This window comes from Halyomorpha halys, unplaced genomic scaffold (assembly GCF_000696795.3).
Source record: "Halyomorpha halys isolate HHAL.00 unplaced genomic scaffold, Hhal_1.1 Scaffold1361.1, whole genome shotgun sequence".
NCBI lineage: Eukaryota > Metazoa > Arthropoda > Insecta > Hemiptera > Pentatomidae > Halyomorpha > Halyomorpha halys.
In genome coordinates, this window is record NW_027111888.1 from 95,440 (window position 1) to 112,766 (window position 17,327).

The window sequence follows — 17,327 nt, forward strand, 5'->3', positions numbered from 1 at the left end:
TTCAGTTAAAAAGGTACCTTTATAATCCGTTTTATCTCCTTCCACATAAAACCCGTCAACTCTTAGTTTCCTCTCTTGTTTCCCCCACTTTGACTATGGTTGTCTGGTATATGGTCGACTCTCCGGTAATCTCGAATCTAAATTTAAACGTCTTACGAATTGCTCAATACGGTTTATTTTCGGGATCAGCAGAGACGCACATAACTCAGTATCACGCCGAGTTGAAGTGGCTCTATCCATCCTTCCGATGCCGGTATTTCCTAGCTTCCTTACTATTCCAAGTAGTTAGTACTTAACGTCCCTCCTATTTCTTGAAATCCTGCAATTCAAATTCTCAGTCCAATCCTGTACTACCAGGTCCCGTTCATCTGACATCTACCCTCCATCTCACCGAACTGCTACGTTAGATAAATCATTTTTTATCCGGGCTGTCTATCACAGTACCAACCCTTTCCTCGTTTAAAACCTTTATATTTAACTACATTTTACTTCATTAATCTATATAATATTATAATAGTACAGATACAACTATCTTTTTGTTTTATTTTTTATGTATTTAGTCAGTTAGTTTCTTAATTTTTTTTTATATCTATATCAACAATTTTAGATTTTTTAATAAATTTAAATTTTAGTTTAAGTTATAATCAAGTGTGGCCACACACTGTTTTTGGCCGATATAAGTTATAAAATTAAAATCATATCATAATTATTTTAAAGGGACCTAGTTCCAGAATAATAAACCAATGTTCATTTATAAATGAAATGTAATTCGTAATTAGGTATTCTTAAATCAAATTTAATGAGCTTTCAAACGGTTGTTTTAATTTTGTTGTAGGACTAATAACTTTGGAGATGTGAATTTTCTAATGATGAAAAGTCATGTTATTCAGAAAAACACAAAAACTGAGTTTCTGCCCTAACTGTTGAGAATTGGACATGGGTTAAGTAGATTTTCTTTGGTGTACACGAAAAGTACAAGAACCCAAGAGGAGAAAAAAGAAAATTATTTTACTTACGAAGCTTATTGTCCGAACAACTATAAATCAATTTATTCGAGTAAATATCATAAAAACTACTACTCATATGAAGATAAACCCCATAAACTACATCATACTCCATTAAAATAGCTTCAATTTGAGTGCTAATAGACACCTATACGTCACATAGTTCTTGAGATATATATTTTCGAAAATTAAACTTATTGTCCGAACAACTATAAATCAATTTATTCGAGCAAGTATCTTAAAAAACTTCTACACCTATGAAGATAAACCCCATAAATTACATCATAGTCCATTAAAATAGCCTAAATTTGAGTACTAATAGACATCTGTACGTCGAATGATTTTTTTGATAAAGATTTTCTCAAAATAAACTCACTTACTACTTATCTCTAAGTACATTTTTTTATGAAATGTATTTCTCATTATCTTGGCTTGTTAGTTAAGTAACAAATTAATTAATTTTTTAAAAAGCTATATCTTGAATACTATTGAACTTAAACAGCTCTATTAGGATTCATATTTTACAAAATTTACTTTTCTTTAAATTATCTTCTCTTAGGTTTTCTAGTGTTGTTGGTAGTTTCAAAGATATAGACCTCCAAATGAAAAATTATTTTTTTTTAACGTTTTGAAACAGCTGGCGTTTTTTATTCCCTCTAACTATACTTGGCAGACTCATCAATTTCGAATAGTAATTATAGATAGTTTACATTAAAGTAATCAAAAATTAGGGTGAAATAATTGTCCTTTTTTTTTCTTCTCTAATCTTGTACAAGCACATACTACCCCGGGGTATGTCTACTTTATCCTGCTTTTAAAACTTTGTTTCTGAGCCCAGTGAGCATATATTTCATTTCTATGAAAAACCTTTTAAAAGAAAAACAGCACAAATGAGAAAGAAAGATCCTTAATTAAAATTTAATAACATGTAATTAACAACGACATTTCATTCTCAATCAGCGAAATTGGCCATTACTTTTGGATATTACTTTGGTGGTATTACTTCGGCGGCATTTCTCATTAACTCGGCTTGTTAATTAAGTGACAAATTAATTAATTTGTTGAGATTATCAGCAGACGTGTTAGTTACAAACTCCGAAACTAGGCCTCGCTGTACAATTTCAACTATTCTACACGCAGCCCTGATTAAACGACAATCTCCTTTCATTTTGATGAATTAATCTCCATTCTCCATTATTTTCAACATGTTATAATAATCATAACACAATTACATAATAAATATATGTTAGTCTACGTTTTACTTTCACTTACCTATGTATGGAATATGTAGTAAGGGAAAATATTGCAAACGTGAAATATTAGGAATTATAGTTTTCAAAGGAAGTACACGTTTTGAGATACCGGGAGTCGAAACAATCAAGTCTCGCAAAATGGTCTGTATGTCTGTGACATTCCTAGCTCAAAAAAAGAAAAGTCGTACGAAACAGAAATTTCATATTTAAAGTGTAAACATGCCTGGGATGTGACAGCTAATTTTTCGAAAAAATCGACTGACTGGAAATGTCACTTTATGAAATCGATTTTTCACAGTTTTTCGATTCTCTCGAAAATAGCTCAAATGATTTTATTAGTTCAAACTCGGCGTATTAATGTAGGATTAAAACTTATTCTCATCGAAACATTCTGGCAGGACTTAAATGATGAATTTTTAAAAAGATTTTCTACTAAAGGTTTTAACAAAAACCTTTGTAACTATAAATAGTTTGTAACTATTTTTGAAATAGGTCCGTGAAGATAAAGGGACCGCCTGAATTTTAAATGGTATTAGTTTATTGGTGTAAAATTAATAAAAGAAAGAATTTAAAGTAAGAAGGATAGTTAAATCCCGAAAAAGAAAATAAAACAAGGGAAACCAAATAATTACCTTTGAAAAATAAACTAATAAATAAGGAAAATGAGAATGGCGATTCGTTGAGGGTGCCAAAATAAATTTACAAACATTGATTTTTCGTTATGTAAGGAAAAAAAAACGAATTTCGGGAATTGTCAAATATCGATCTAATTATTTAAAAACTTTTTGCAGCCTGTTCTGACCAGGTCATTAATTTCAGTCAAATCACACTGTGAAACAATAAAAATAGGGAATCATATTGATTTATTAATAAGCTTACGATTGATTAAGATTAAAAATATTGTGTGAAAATAAAGTGATAATAATATTAAGTTGATCTATAATTAAAACTTTACAAAATTAATGAAATAAAGATATAATAGGTAATTAAGCATAAGACAATATTATTAGGAAAATAATATGATTTCCAATTTTTTATTGTTTCATGGAGTGATTTGGCTGCTATTAATAACCTGGGCAGAATAGCCTGCAAAACGTTTTTATATAATTGGAGGTGTAGATGTGAATTCGCATTTAATGTATGATAAATTATTAGTAAAAAATGAATGTATAATAAAAGCTGTAATTTATTAGATTGTCCTTGAGCATTGGGCGAAACGTTGGACTTTTTAAAAGAATGTTTTGAGACTTAACATGGATAATAATAACTATTAAAATAATATTTAAACAATAAAAACCAATTTCAAGAATTTGAAAAGATCATATATAAAATAAAGATTACTGTTAGCGCTTATATATTAATTAGTACATTTATGCCACTTTAAAAATATTATATTAAGTTTTTCTCTTGTAGTAGGTAGTTTTAAGAATAGGGATCACAAATTGAAAAATGAAAGCAAATGTTAGTTGTTTTTATAATAAAAAGAACTTTTGGGGACTTGCATCATTAATACTTCTATACTATATTTTTAAAGACATTTACTGCACCTATTATATAAATTATCTAACATAAAATAACGAGTAGAAAATAAGACAAAAGTTTAAAAAATACAATAAAATTTTTTTTGATCAATCTCAGGTGACGGTCATAATTTCTGTCAATATTGAGAATACTTTCGTCCTGAACAATCAAAAACATTTTTCAAATTGAACACTTCCTTGGCTCCTGATTTAAATTATTCCTTTTTTGAAGTTGATATCTAAAGATTGTGCGAAACTTGTAACCAGAAAAACAGGAACAATCAACATCACTCAACAACTGAGGGACAGTTTACAGTTCAACAGTTTCCTTCCTCCAAGTTAGTATTCGCATTACCATGAGGAGAAGTGCCAAAGTAAATTCGTTCTAACTTTTCGAAGAAGAAAAGAACCACAGACAAGACAATCTGCCGGGGCTGTCCAAGAAAAGCAGGTGTAAGAATTGAACTAACTCCAAGAACAGTTTGCAAGACAAACACGGAGCTGAGAAAGGGGGGCTTCCGCCTCTAAAGCCCCCCTAATCTTTCCGATAACTGAGTATAATGGTTATCTTACTGTTGGCACTATACACTTCATTTCAGTACTGGTGCTTCTCTTTAATAACTTCCCTAAAATAGCATTATTGCGTAGCCAAATAGCATTATAGAAGATTCATCTTAATACTAAAAATTCTTTCTGAGAGCTCGGTGTTTTCTACGAATCACTTCAAAAAGTTTCTTCGATACTTTAAATATAAATTGTGAGATGGCAACACTGCGTGGGCAACACTGATGAAGGAATAGATGGAGGGAAGGTTACTTTTGATGTAGTTGTTGTAGATCGACGGATGGAAATTCGTACGAGCTTGTGGAAGGTGTTTTTTTTTTATTAGTTTTAATGACAGGGTATAAACTTTTAGTTATTACAGTGTGGTAAAAGACTTTTTATTTGTTGCGATACCAGAAAAGTGGCTCAACATAGACAAAGACCCTGCCAGACGATTGAGGTGATTTAAAACATCAGTGATCTATTTAGCAATGTTTAATTGAAGTAAACTGATTATTTGCTATATCGCGAATCGATTTTAATTTGAAATCTTTGCTCATTAATGTAAGTTGTGAGTGAGCAAATATTTGAGTTTTCTAAAAGTATTGTTCATTCTTCACTCCTATTATTTTGTCATTTAAAACTATTAGCCACTTGCATATATAATTAGTTGTAATACTACAATTCAAGTTCAACTTAAGTTTAAGTTTATCCACTTATTTATTCTTTTTATCAACTGAACGACGTTTCGGGCTCGTCTGCCCATTAGCAAGTTCTGCAGAGGATATAAGAATTAGAAAATATTTAGAATTTATTTATAGAACCAAAAATATGAAAGACATAGTTAATTTTAGAACTGATGCAGGAGGAATTGGACAGCATTACATAGACATAATTAATCAAATATAGAGTTTTAAAATAGTAATAGCAATAGTAATTTGGAAGGTAATAAATTCAAATCAATACACAACATTGAGAAATAGAATTAAACGAATCCGCAAAGTAAAAACAATAAATTTGAAGACGCAGAAAGAAAAAGGTATTAATTAAAAGGTAATTTATAAATAATATTTAAATGTGTTATACTTAATCACTTGAAATAAAAATGATGAAAACTTTTTTAGACAAAACATTTTTGGAAAACACTACAAATATAAAATAAGTTTTTTTTATAAAAACAAAAGATAGGACTTATTCAATTTGGATTATAAAAATAATTCCATTTAAATTGACATATATTCAATACTAATTAATTTATTAATTAATTAATTTATCAATTACTTTTATTAAGGGACCCCAGTATGCTAGAAATCCTAAAAGTTGAAATAAATCAACATGCGAGGGTGTGATCATTAAATGTATTTTATTTTCATTATCAGCCCCTCCGAAAACATATAAAAGTAACACAATACGTCAGAAATACGTAAAGTCAAAATAAATCGATTTTATAGCCAACAATCTTAAACTGAATATCATTTTCACATCTTGGAGCCATTATAAAATAGATATTTCTGTTTTGGTCTTTATTTATTGGAATTATAATACAATTACTTGGATTTTTAGGAATGAAAATGGAATATCATAAGAATGGTATGGCTATTACAATTAGGCTACTACTAATACTATTACATATGCTCAAGTTGTGATTCTGATTGGGAGTCCCACAATTAAATTTATTTCCAACTGTAATTGCATTACTGAAATTCCAAATTACAGTAATTGCCAAGGAATTTTAATTGCAATTACTTTGAAACAAGAGTAATTGAAGATATGTCAATTTAATATTGACTTAATTCCAAAAACATTTTAGATGTGTAAATTGTGATAAATAAGTGAAATTAATGTATATATAGTTAAATATTGAATTTTTTGTATGCAAATGTATAACATATTTTTTAATAACATCCATTGTAAGCTGTGTTAATTGTAAAATAGTTGATTGTAAATATTTTTATTTGAAGACTTGATAATGGGCAGAAGAGCCCGAAACGTTCAGATGATATAACGATTAAAGAAGTGGATTAAAGGGCATAAAATAAAGTCCTGAAAAGAAATAGAATAAATTTTCATTGATAGTACACATTTCTTTAAAACTTCCTCAGTAAATTGATTGAGATCTAAGAATATTTGTTTTGTTTTTTTAATTACCTCATATATTTAGGAGGCAATAAATATAATGAAGTATCTTTGACATAACTTTTTTCACTCTAATTTACGATCAATTTGAACCATCATTCAATCAATATTTCATGAATTTTCGAATCTGGTGCGAAATTAATAATACGCCGAACGCCGAATCAAAACACACACAATGTGTTGCAATACTCAACCCAATTAGGCCTCGAGTGTTTTGATTTAAAGCAATTTGAAAATTTCTGATGTAGATGACTCTCAGTTGAAGAGTTGTAGAGAGTTTCTCGAACCCAGTTTGAAGGGGAAACTTTCGAGAGACCCTTAGTTCCAAGGGCTCTTCTGTATTTTTCAAGGTCTTAATTATGACAGAATTTAGTTTTTTTTTTTCTTTATCAAATTTATATTTCGATTTTATTTAATTTACTGCATAAGTTTTGTCGATGGGATAGAATAAACTAATTAAGGTCTTTATGGATGATTTTATTTTTAAAAAAGTAAGAAGCATTGAGGAAATTAATTTTGGTTTTTATTTTTATTATGAAATAAAAAAAGTAATTTATTTTAACTCATTAAATTACACTTTATTTGTGGATAACTAAACGAATATAAACTCTACAAAAAGAAATGAGCTCTGACAAATAGTAAACTAAATACTTTATATAAACCAAAATTACTTATTTAACTTAAAACATAACTATCATAAAATAAAATCTACATAACCATAATATTTTTTATTATTCAGCTGTCCCAATTTTCTAGACCACCTAAATTATGTAATAAATTTAATAGGGGGTGGAATTTAGAGGAGGTGATGATTGAATAGTTATCTGGTATTCAGGGAGGTTGAAGTGCTGCTACAAGGATTTTGGATTGGATTCGAGAGGAATTTGAAGATTTAGTGGAGCCCCAAAGCTCATCTTCGTATATCCAGATAGGCCTTATAATAGTAACGTAGATCAGGCTTTTGTGATGGATTGGAAGCCTAGACCGCCATATTAAGTGTTGTAGTAGTCTAAATCGACGTGCAGTTTCCTGTCTTTTCAGTTTTGTGTGAGAATTCCAAGTTAGTCGTTAGTTCAGATGTTGTCCAACTAAGCGGATCTGTTCGGCAGGAGAAAAATGTTGAACACTTGGTCCTCCAGGTGGGGGTTGGGCGTAGGGCTAATAACCCTATCAAGTAAAACAGAACTTATTATGAAACTTCGGAAAATCATCTTAACATGGTAACGATCCCGGCTTTGTATAAGTGAATTCATACAGATAGCCAGAACTAACAAAGATGCGAAAGAGCTGCATGCAGTAAACTGGAGAGCAGTAATTCAAGATAGGCAGGCGTGAAGAAGGCTGGTTTGGGCGGCAAAAAATCTTCAAGGTCTGCAATGCCAACTGAAATATATATATATATCCTCTTTTGACTTGAAAACGAGGCTACCAATTATTCAAGACTTGGGGACGAAGTAGGTTGGCAAGCAGTTCAGCAGATTTTGGGATATTTTTCAACTTAACCGGTATTGTCTGGGATCGTGGATTTCGAGAAAAATGCTTTTCACTGTATGTTGAGTGCCAGTGCATTGTTTCACAAGTCCTTCAACTAGTTAATCATTAGAGACTTTTTCTATTACTAACAAGTTATTATTATTCGTTAGATATTGAATTTTAGACCATAGGCGTAACTAAACCATTTGGGGGGCCATGCCATATTTACTTTTGGGGCCCGGGATTGACTTATTTTTAAGGGATGGGTTGAATATATTTTTTGGGCTTTGGGCGGATTTCTTTGTAAGGCCTAGATGGAATAATTTAAGGGGCTAAAAAAAAAATACTTTGAATAGAATTAATGTTTTACATAAGAAATAATTAAAACAATATATAATAATGATTTTTTCCCATTTATTGTAAATTACATTGGGTAAGGTTGATATGTTGCGACATTTGACTGTCAAGGGTAATATATATAACAGTTAAACTTGGCAGTTAGCGCGACTGTTAGTCCACTTTCATTACTTGTACTATCAACTTTCACGTCGGACACAGTTCGTCGAAACCGTCGTGAGAGTAAGTTGTATAGTTAATTTTAACTATTTAAGCGTAGGTGAAAGTTGTGTGATCGCGCACCGTACTAGATTTTTTCTTTCAGCGGTAAATATTGCTTTAATGGGCTTTGTGAGTCTATTATTTCTTCTGTTGAAGTTTTTACCTTATTTCAACTTCAATGCTTCCCATTTTAGCTTCCCTTACATCCAGCTAGTTACTATGAAATTCATAGAAGGAAAACAAGGTATGCTGTATTCAACTGAAGAAAAGGTACATACGTAGGTTATATTCGTTATTAAAACGGGAAGCAGCTCAGGGAAAGGGAGTCCAGAAGTAAAATAATCCTTTTGTTGGCTTTAGAACAAAGTAGATTTTTTTTGTTCAGCGCTCGCCAGTAAGCTTAGAATATTCCCTTTTTAAACCTAGTAATTTTCTGGACGCTCCATAATGCAGCCAAGGTCCTCCCTAAAAACCTCTTTCTCTATACAAAGTCGCCACTCTTGATACCTCAACTGTTTAATTGTTGTGAACAATTGTGCTTTAATAATAATTCTGGGTTTCGTTTTAGGTTTTCAGGTCATGGAGCAGTATTCCCAGTAACTGCCGATGTTGCATTAGCTAAATATTCTGTCCTAATTCTGTTATTTTATTTGTTACTGCTAAACTATCTGAGATGGATGAAGTTTGTTTGAAAATAGCGTTTTCAAACGACCTTCATTAGTCTAATGTATTTGTATATATTAATTTAAAAAACAAAAAAAAAATATCGTCGTCTTCCACTTTTAAGTACTCAGCCTGTTTATAAACTACTTACAATTACTGGTGGATCCCAATGAAATTCCTTAGACTTAAAAATAATGTGGCATCACTTAATTAAAACTTATATTAAAGTTGCATATAAATAATTTTAGATGTACAGAAAAAAAAAACTAACTGAATAAAAAAATAAAAAAAAGTAGTTACAAATTATAAAGTAATTTTAATTTTACAATAACATATATTGTCAAAAAAAAACTGTGGCTACACTTATAACTTACATTAAAATTAATAATTTTTAATACAGAGAAGAAAAAAATAAATAAATTAAAAAATTGACTGATTAAATACATAATAAACATAACAAAAAGTAGTTACAAATTATCTGTACTATTATAATATTGGATTAGATTGGTAAACAGAAGGGTTTTAAACGAGGGAAGGGTTGGTACATGACGTATGTTAGAGGGAATGAAGTTTCACTGATATGCAGCTTGGGTAAAAAATGATTTATCAAATGCAGCAGTTGTGCTAGGTACTGTCTACCATAGGTAGATGTCAGATAAACGGGGTCACCTGGTTGTACCGGATTAGACTGAGAATTTGAATTACAGGTTTTCTAGGTTATAGGAGGGGCGCTGAGTACTAATTACTTGGAACAGAAAGGAAGCTAGGAAATACTAGCATTAGAAGGATGCCAAAATTAATTAATAAAAAAAAATTATATACAATTTTATTTATTTAAACAATATCAACCAGTCTCAAGAATGTGTTAACATAATAAATAAAATTCAATATCTAATCACATTACCACTTTGTAATAACTTCATCGTTTTTTGGACCAAATATTCTGCTTGATAATTTCTTTCCGTAACTATTAAAGGATTTTTCTTTTGACATTAACTGTTAAGGTTTCGACCTGTTGAGATATTTAATTTTTATTCTTTCATTTTTTAAATCTTTCCGATGTTGTAATTAAATATGTGTGTGTGTGTGTAAATTATATTCATAATTTAGATTACTGTGCCAATGCGTTAGGGTGCTCCTAGCGGAAGATAGGTGAACTATTATAAGAAATGTTTGTTTTAGCAATCGTCTGTCTACTTTCTACAGAATTATATATATATATATAAACTAATTTCTAACTTTTAAATGTATCTCGTTGGTATTAGCTTATTCCATTTTGGCTTTATGTTTGGCCCAAATCCTCGAAAGACGAAGTAAAACCACGATCTCTCCCGGAGCAATCTTGTATAAATGTAAATAAGGAGACAGCGCTCTCAAAGAGTTTGATAAGACTTTGCCATAAATTGGAAAGATGATTCCATTCTATTCGCTCGCTTGTCACATCCCGATGAATTTTCATGATAATTCGGCTTCAATATTTCTTGCCTCCATGGCACTACTGATGCATATTCCTCGTACATTTTTTTTTAATAACAATGCCCTCTTTAAAGTACATATTGTCCGGTACCAGTGAAGATACAATTATTTTCAATACTTTTTGGTTTTTTGCTACCAAAGATAGGATAGCTTTGTATTCACAAAAGAAATTAAAAAAAGAAAATGATTAAGGAGGAAAAATTCCAACTGGCCAACTGCTACAAATAAATAATTTTATTTTTTACAATTTAGGTTTAATGTAGTCCATAGGATATGTTTTCCTGTATTCCTAGATTCATTGTTAATAATTAAAAAAAAAACACTAAGAAAATAAAGAACCATGATCTTTAGTATTACCATGGAAGACATCAATCAAAAGCTTCAGGTTACACGAAGTAGAACTGACTAGATTACGAATCGGACACACTCGACTAACCCAAGAATACTTACTATCAGGAACATCTAGACCAACATGTAGACAGTAACTGTTAAACAAACAATTACAGACTGCAGATATTCGATAGGTATCGAATTACCAAACTACGATAATAGCCCGCACATTCCGGAAATATTTGACTACCTTAAGAAAAGAAATATAAAACAAAATTTATTTATTACATCAATTAATGTCACTTACTGCTATGGAATAATTTTTTTAAATTTCATTTTCGATTCCATTTAATTTTTTTTTTTTTTTTTTCGGCCAAGACTCCCATTGGAGTCCTATACTGGCTAACCATGGTTGGGGGTCAAAGTTCTTCATTTTGTGGGACCGCCACTCAATGAAAAAAGTCAACGTCCCAGGCCGGATTCGAACCGGCACCGACAATAGACATCATCAAATTGGTAAGACCGAGTCTTAACCACTGAGCTATGGGCGGCCCGTTTTTTATATTTACTTTACTTTTGCAGTTTTTTTTCTCTCATTGGGTTGCCTAGGTGAGTCAGAGCGTTCCTCCACTTCTCTCTATCCCTCCAATCTTCCTCCTCAAGTCCCCTACCGGCCAAGTGCTCCTCAACGCAGTCCTTCCACCAAGTTCGGGGTCTTCTTCTCCTCCGTCTTCCTAGTTGTTGCCATTGCAGAAGTCTCTTTCTGGCATCCACGGACAGTGCCCATATCATTGCAGTCTGCTCCTTCCAATCCTCTCCGGAACTCCTTCGGTCACCGCTAGCCTGCTTCTAATCTCCTCATCCCAGATTCTATCCAGGCGGGTAATTCTCAGGCATCTCCTCTAGAAATCCATCTCTGCCGTTTGTAGTTTGGGGTAGAGTCCTGGGTTAAGTGTCCATAATAATTTTTTTCTGAATATAGAATATTGCTATGATAACAGCTATTCTAGTATATACGTAATGATATCAGGAATATTTCCAAGAGGAAACAGAGTTAGTATGAATAGGCAAACATCATCTTCGCCGTGGATTGAATTATATCAAATTAAAAAAATCTTCGTGTTCATCAAACTTTTAAGTTAGCTCAATATTAAATTATGTAAAATACATCTGTTTATGTTTTAAAATATTATTTAATCAGATTCTTACCCAAATGGTCATAAAGCTTCACTGAAACTTTTTTTAAAAATGTTTTTAACATTTAAATTACCATTTAAATCTTGAAAATATAGGGCTTTATATATTCGAGTAACATAAAGACGGATAGAGTTTGGTATTCATAGCCAGGGCCGTCCTCCTCCCTCCCTCAGGACTACTTTACCGTATCCTGTCCTCAGAGGAGCATTATCCTTCTTTTTATTTTTTTATCTTAGTTCTTAAGGCAATATTGAGTTAATTACATTAAAAGTCCTGGAACTTGGGAGAGTTTTAAAAGAAATTCTGGAAAAAAGAGAGACAGAAATAAAGTAATTTTGTAATCTAAAAACATAATCATATCGTCTATCCATTGCCAAAGGATACGTAGGCATACCTGAAAATTTCTGAAAAAATTGTTTTTGATTCAAGATTGCAGATTTATTGTAGTAGCTAATTTCTCATTTGAATTGATCATTTTATATTACATTTTCTCTTTCCTATGTATAGAATATATAATAAGGGAAAGTACTGCAATCGTGAAAAATATAGAATTAGAGTTTTGGTCCAAAAAATGGTCTAGTGTATGTGTCTATTAGCGAACAACCTAGCACAAAAACTAAAAGTCGTATTTTTTTTTCGTACTTCCTCTGGAAAATTTTCAATTCACATAAAAGGAAACATTTTTACCAACCCCTTACTATAACCGAGTGTTCTAAACCAAAAGTTGTGCGAAACTGAAATTATATATGTTAAGTGGGTGTGGGATGTGACAACTTTTTCAATGTAATCCATTTTTTTTTTTTACGACTTTCTGCTTAGTCATATTTGACATACGGGGGAGTTATCTAGAGGTTACCAATCTATTCTAACCATGGTTGGAGGTCAAGTTTTCATTTCATGGGACCAGAACAGAGATGAAAATAGTCGACGCCCCTGGCGGGATTAGAATCGGCACAGCTGATGCAATTGCTAAACTCCCTAAGCTACAAACTGCCCCCAATAAAACAACTGTCTCGAAGTGCCAATTAATAGATTTTTTCTAATTTTTACGATTTTCTCGAAACAGTCGATTTTAAAGTTTCTGTCACACTCCAGCCATACACACTCTAGAATATGTAATTTAATTTTCATACACACACTCAAAGCTTCTAGTCTAGGTAAAAATTAAACCGTCTCCTAATAAAAAAAAAATAATAACACATAATTTCTCCTTTACTTGAACTAATTAAAAAAAGAAATTTTTTGTAACTTCTGGAACAAGCGTAATTTTTTGTTCACTCTAACCATGGTTGCCAGTCACGAATCTTAATACGCTGAAGTACATAGTTTTCATTAAAATAACTTTTTCTTGTTTAAATAAAAAACAAAAACATTTTATAAATACGCTAAATTTTCAATTTTTTTCGGCTTACCTTCCCATCCTTAAGTACAATCCTAACTATAACTTCACACCTCATATCCAACTATTAAATATTTTTTGAAGGCTATTCTGCCGAGGTCTAACAAAATTAATTAAATTAACCCATTTTATCAGTTTTTCATTTTAATTTAAAACTTATAATTACAATTTATCTTATAAGAATTATAAAAATGAAAAAAAAACATTTATTATTCTGGGACTATGTCCGTTTAGAACAATTATAAAGGTAATTTTAATTTTACAATAACATTTATAGGCCAAAAAACAGTGTGGCCAAACTTCATTATAACTTATATTAAAATTATATATAAATAATTTTAAATACGGAGAAGAAAAAAAAAATTTAAAAAAACTAACTGAATAAATGCATAAAAACAAACCAAAAAGGTAGTTCCAAAATATCTGTACTATTATAATATCGGATTAGATTAGTGAAGTAACAGGTAGTTAAATAGAAGGGTTTTAAATAAGTGAAGGGTTGGTACATGACGTATGTTAGAGGGAATGGAGTTCCAGAGATATGCAATTATCACTTACTTATCTACAATATTAATTAACAATAATTTTTATTTTCTCTTGGACTGTTTTTTTTACGTTGGTTAGCAATAACAGGGGAAATAAAAAAATCAGCGAATTGAACCCACGGACTTTACCCGTCCAAAATACCCTTTTTTGTATTTATTATCTCCAAAAAACAATGAGTTTGGGTGTTTACCTATTTGAGGATTATTTCTCGAAGAAACTTTTTGAGTAATGAACAATTTACTTAGTCGCCCCACCTTATTATGGTTAGTTTTATAGCTTCCTCGCGTGTTTCCACTTAGCCTCAGTAGGGGGGGGGGTCCAGATATTGAAAAATATAACAGTGAGAGAACAACTGGGACTGGGCCCAATGCATTCTGAATCGTGCCGACTGCCTGCTATTAAGGGACTTAAATGCACCTCTTTCGGGACACGCACGGTTCCAAAGGGTACATTAGTCCTACACACGGAACGGTTACAAGACTTCAAAAGTAATTGCTATCGAGGTAAAGGCGATACTAGGCATACTGGATGTAACTACAATGCTTTACGTTAAGCTAAGTTCAATAGAGGGTAGATTTTTTCTGTTATCACTTATTTAATTAAATTTACGACTCCAACAACTTAAATATATAAATATTTTTTCATGTTGCTTTTTGAAAGGCTATATCTCGAGAACTATTGGACACAAATATCTCTATTAGCGCTAATATTTCTGCAAATTTACTATTCTTCAAATAATGTCCTTTTAGATTTTATAGTGTTGTTGGTATTTTTTAAGATATAGAGTAACTCCGAATGAAAAATTAAGTTTTTTTAAAGATTTTGAAACAGGCGCCACTTTTTATTCTCCCTACCTATACTTGGGAGACTAATCAGTTTTGACTAGTAATTATACATAGTTTTCATTAAAGTAATATAAAATTGGTGTGAAATAACTGCCTTCTTTTCTTCCCGGCTCTTGTACTATAAGTATCGCACAGTGTCGACTGTGATACTTTAACGATCACCAACATAAGAAAGAACCTGGAATTTACAGCGTTAAGAAATTCATTTAGACATTGGATTCCGTCTCTGCTAGGAAAAGTAATAAGTTTTCTAAAATTTCGAAGGAGCAGACCTCCAGAAATACATTACTACGCTCACATCTTCTCTGACTGTTCACATAAAAAATAAATCGATTCGTTGGCATCAGTTGGACGTTACAAATGACTGCTGAAGACCAATAAACAACAATAAATTTGCATAAACGAAGAGTAGACTATTTGCTAAAACAGCTCAAGTCCACTTGCTCTGTTTGACTTTATCGACAGACAAGTTCCTTATGTAAATCGCTGGTGACAAGCGTTGTAGGTAGCTAAGTGGGAAGGCTAAAAGCCTAATAGAGAGTATAGAGGAGGCACATGGGAGCTGAGAGGTAAGTAGTGGCTACTTCAAGAGATGAACTGGCACTACCATTAGTGGTCTTCTCTTCTCTATATCCTAGAAATCTGTATCACTTCCTTCTTTCTATACTACCAAGTTATTTGTAAATAGTTCATTGGTTCTATTATACTTATTAAATATAATAATAACTATATTGTTTATTATAAAATAATTTGTATCCAAGTTAAGTATTACTCTTTATATTATATATATGTATATATAGTTGACCGTAAAAATTGATATATAGGGAGATGGTCAGGGTTGCGGTCAATAGTGAAACAAAAATAGTTTATTTATTTTCCAACGTTTCGCCCCACTTTGCAGGGCTTCATCAGGGCTGTCCAAATAAATAAGTTGAACAGCAATTTGCATATTTGGACAGCCCTGATGAAGCCCTGCAAAGTGGGGCGAAACGTTGGAAAATAAATAGTTGTAAACTATTTTTGTTTCACTATTGACCGCAACCCTGACCATCTCCCTATATAACTCTTTATATTACTTTAAATGTCCAACGTTTCGGCCAACCTGGTCATATTATTTTTTTATAAATATTATAGTATTTCTTATTTAATACCAGGTGGGCCTTACATGGTTTATATAACAGTTACATTTTTTTTTGTTTAATAATTGATTGTGGAAGGGTTAGTATCATGTAAAAGACATGCCTAACTATTTAAAACGCTATAAATAATGAATAATTGTGAATAGTAACGATGAATTCTTAAGAAGAGAGAAAAAGATAAGTTAACGACAAAAACAATGACATTTATAGATTTAACAAAATAAACAATTGACTTCTAATAGGGAAAAAAGTTAATTTTAGAAAGTGATAAAGAGAAAAAATAAATAAAATAGTAGCAATGTCAATAACAGAACAGATAATCATAGAAATTATAACGGGATGTCCTGCAGCAGCTTGGGCTTCAGTCTTCGAGATGAGGTTGGATTTCCCAAGTTGTAAGTTACTGCTCCTTTAACTGGGAGTGGATTTTCATGAATCGTTGTTTAATGTAGTCGTACTACAATCTTTTCAAAATAAAGTCCTAAGAATCGCAGTTAATAGCTCCTTGGTTCATAAGAAATAGCCAATTGCATCGCGAATTACATATGGAGTCAATAGAGGATTATATCAAAAAACGGTTCATGAAGTTTCACTCCCAGTTGCCGACAGTTAAAGGAGCAGTGACCTACAACCTGAGAAACCCAACCTCAACCCGAAGACTGAAGCCCAGACTGCTGCAGGACATTCTGTTATAAATTTTAATAAATATAAAATTAATTCATTGTCACACTACCTCTATTTTACTTTTAATATAATAATAATTTTATTACTCATTTTTTATTCATTATAATTTTTTTTCTATTTTCTTCTCTCTTCCCTTTTTCAAATTAACTTGTTTCTTTTTACTATTAGAGGGCAATTGTTTGTTTTATTTAAGTGTACCAATATCATTATTTTTTTGTTATTAAATTTTCTTTCCTCTTTTATTAAGAAGCATTATTCTTATCTATTTATTTTACTATTTTCTTTCTTCTTTTAATAATAGCATTGTATATAGTTAGGGGTGTCTTTTGCACGAGACTATACCCCCTCCCCCCCTATAATCAACTGTTAAAAAATATATAAATAATATAACGATTATATCAACCATGTAAGGCCCACCAGGCCGATCTGGTATAAAATAAAATATATAATAAAAAATAATGCAGTCTTCTATTGATTCCATTTGTACTTCTCGATACAATTGGCTACTTCTCACAAACCAAGGGGCATCCACCGCGATTCCTATAACCTTATTTTGAAACG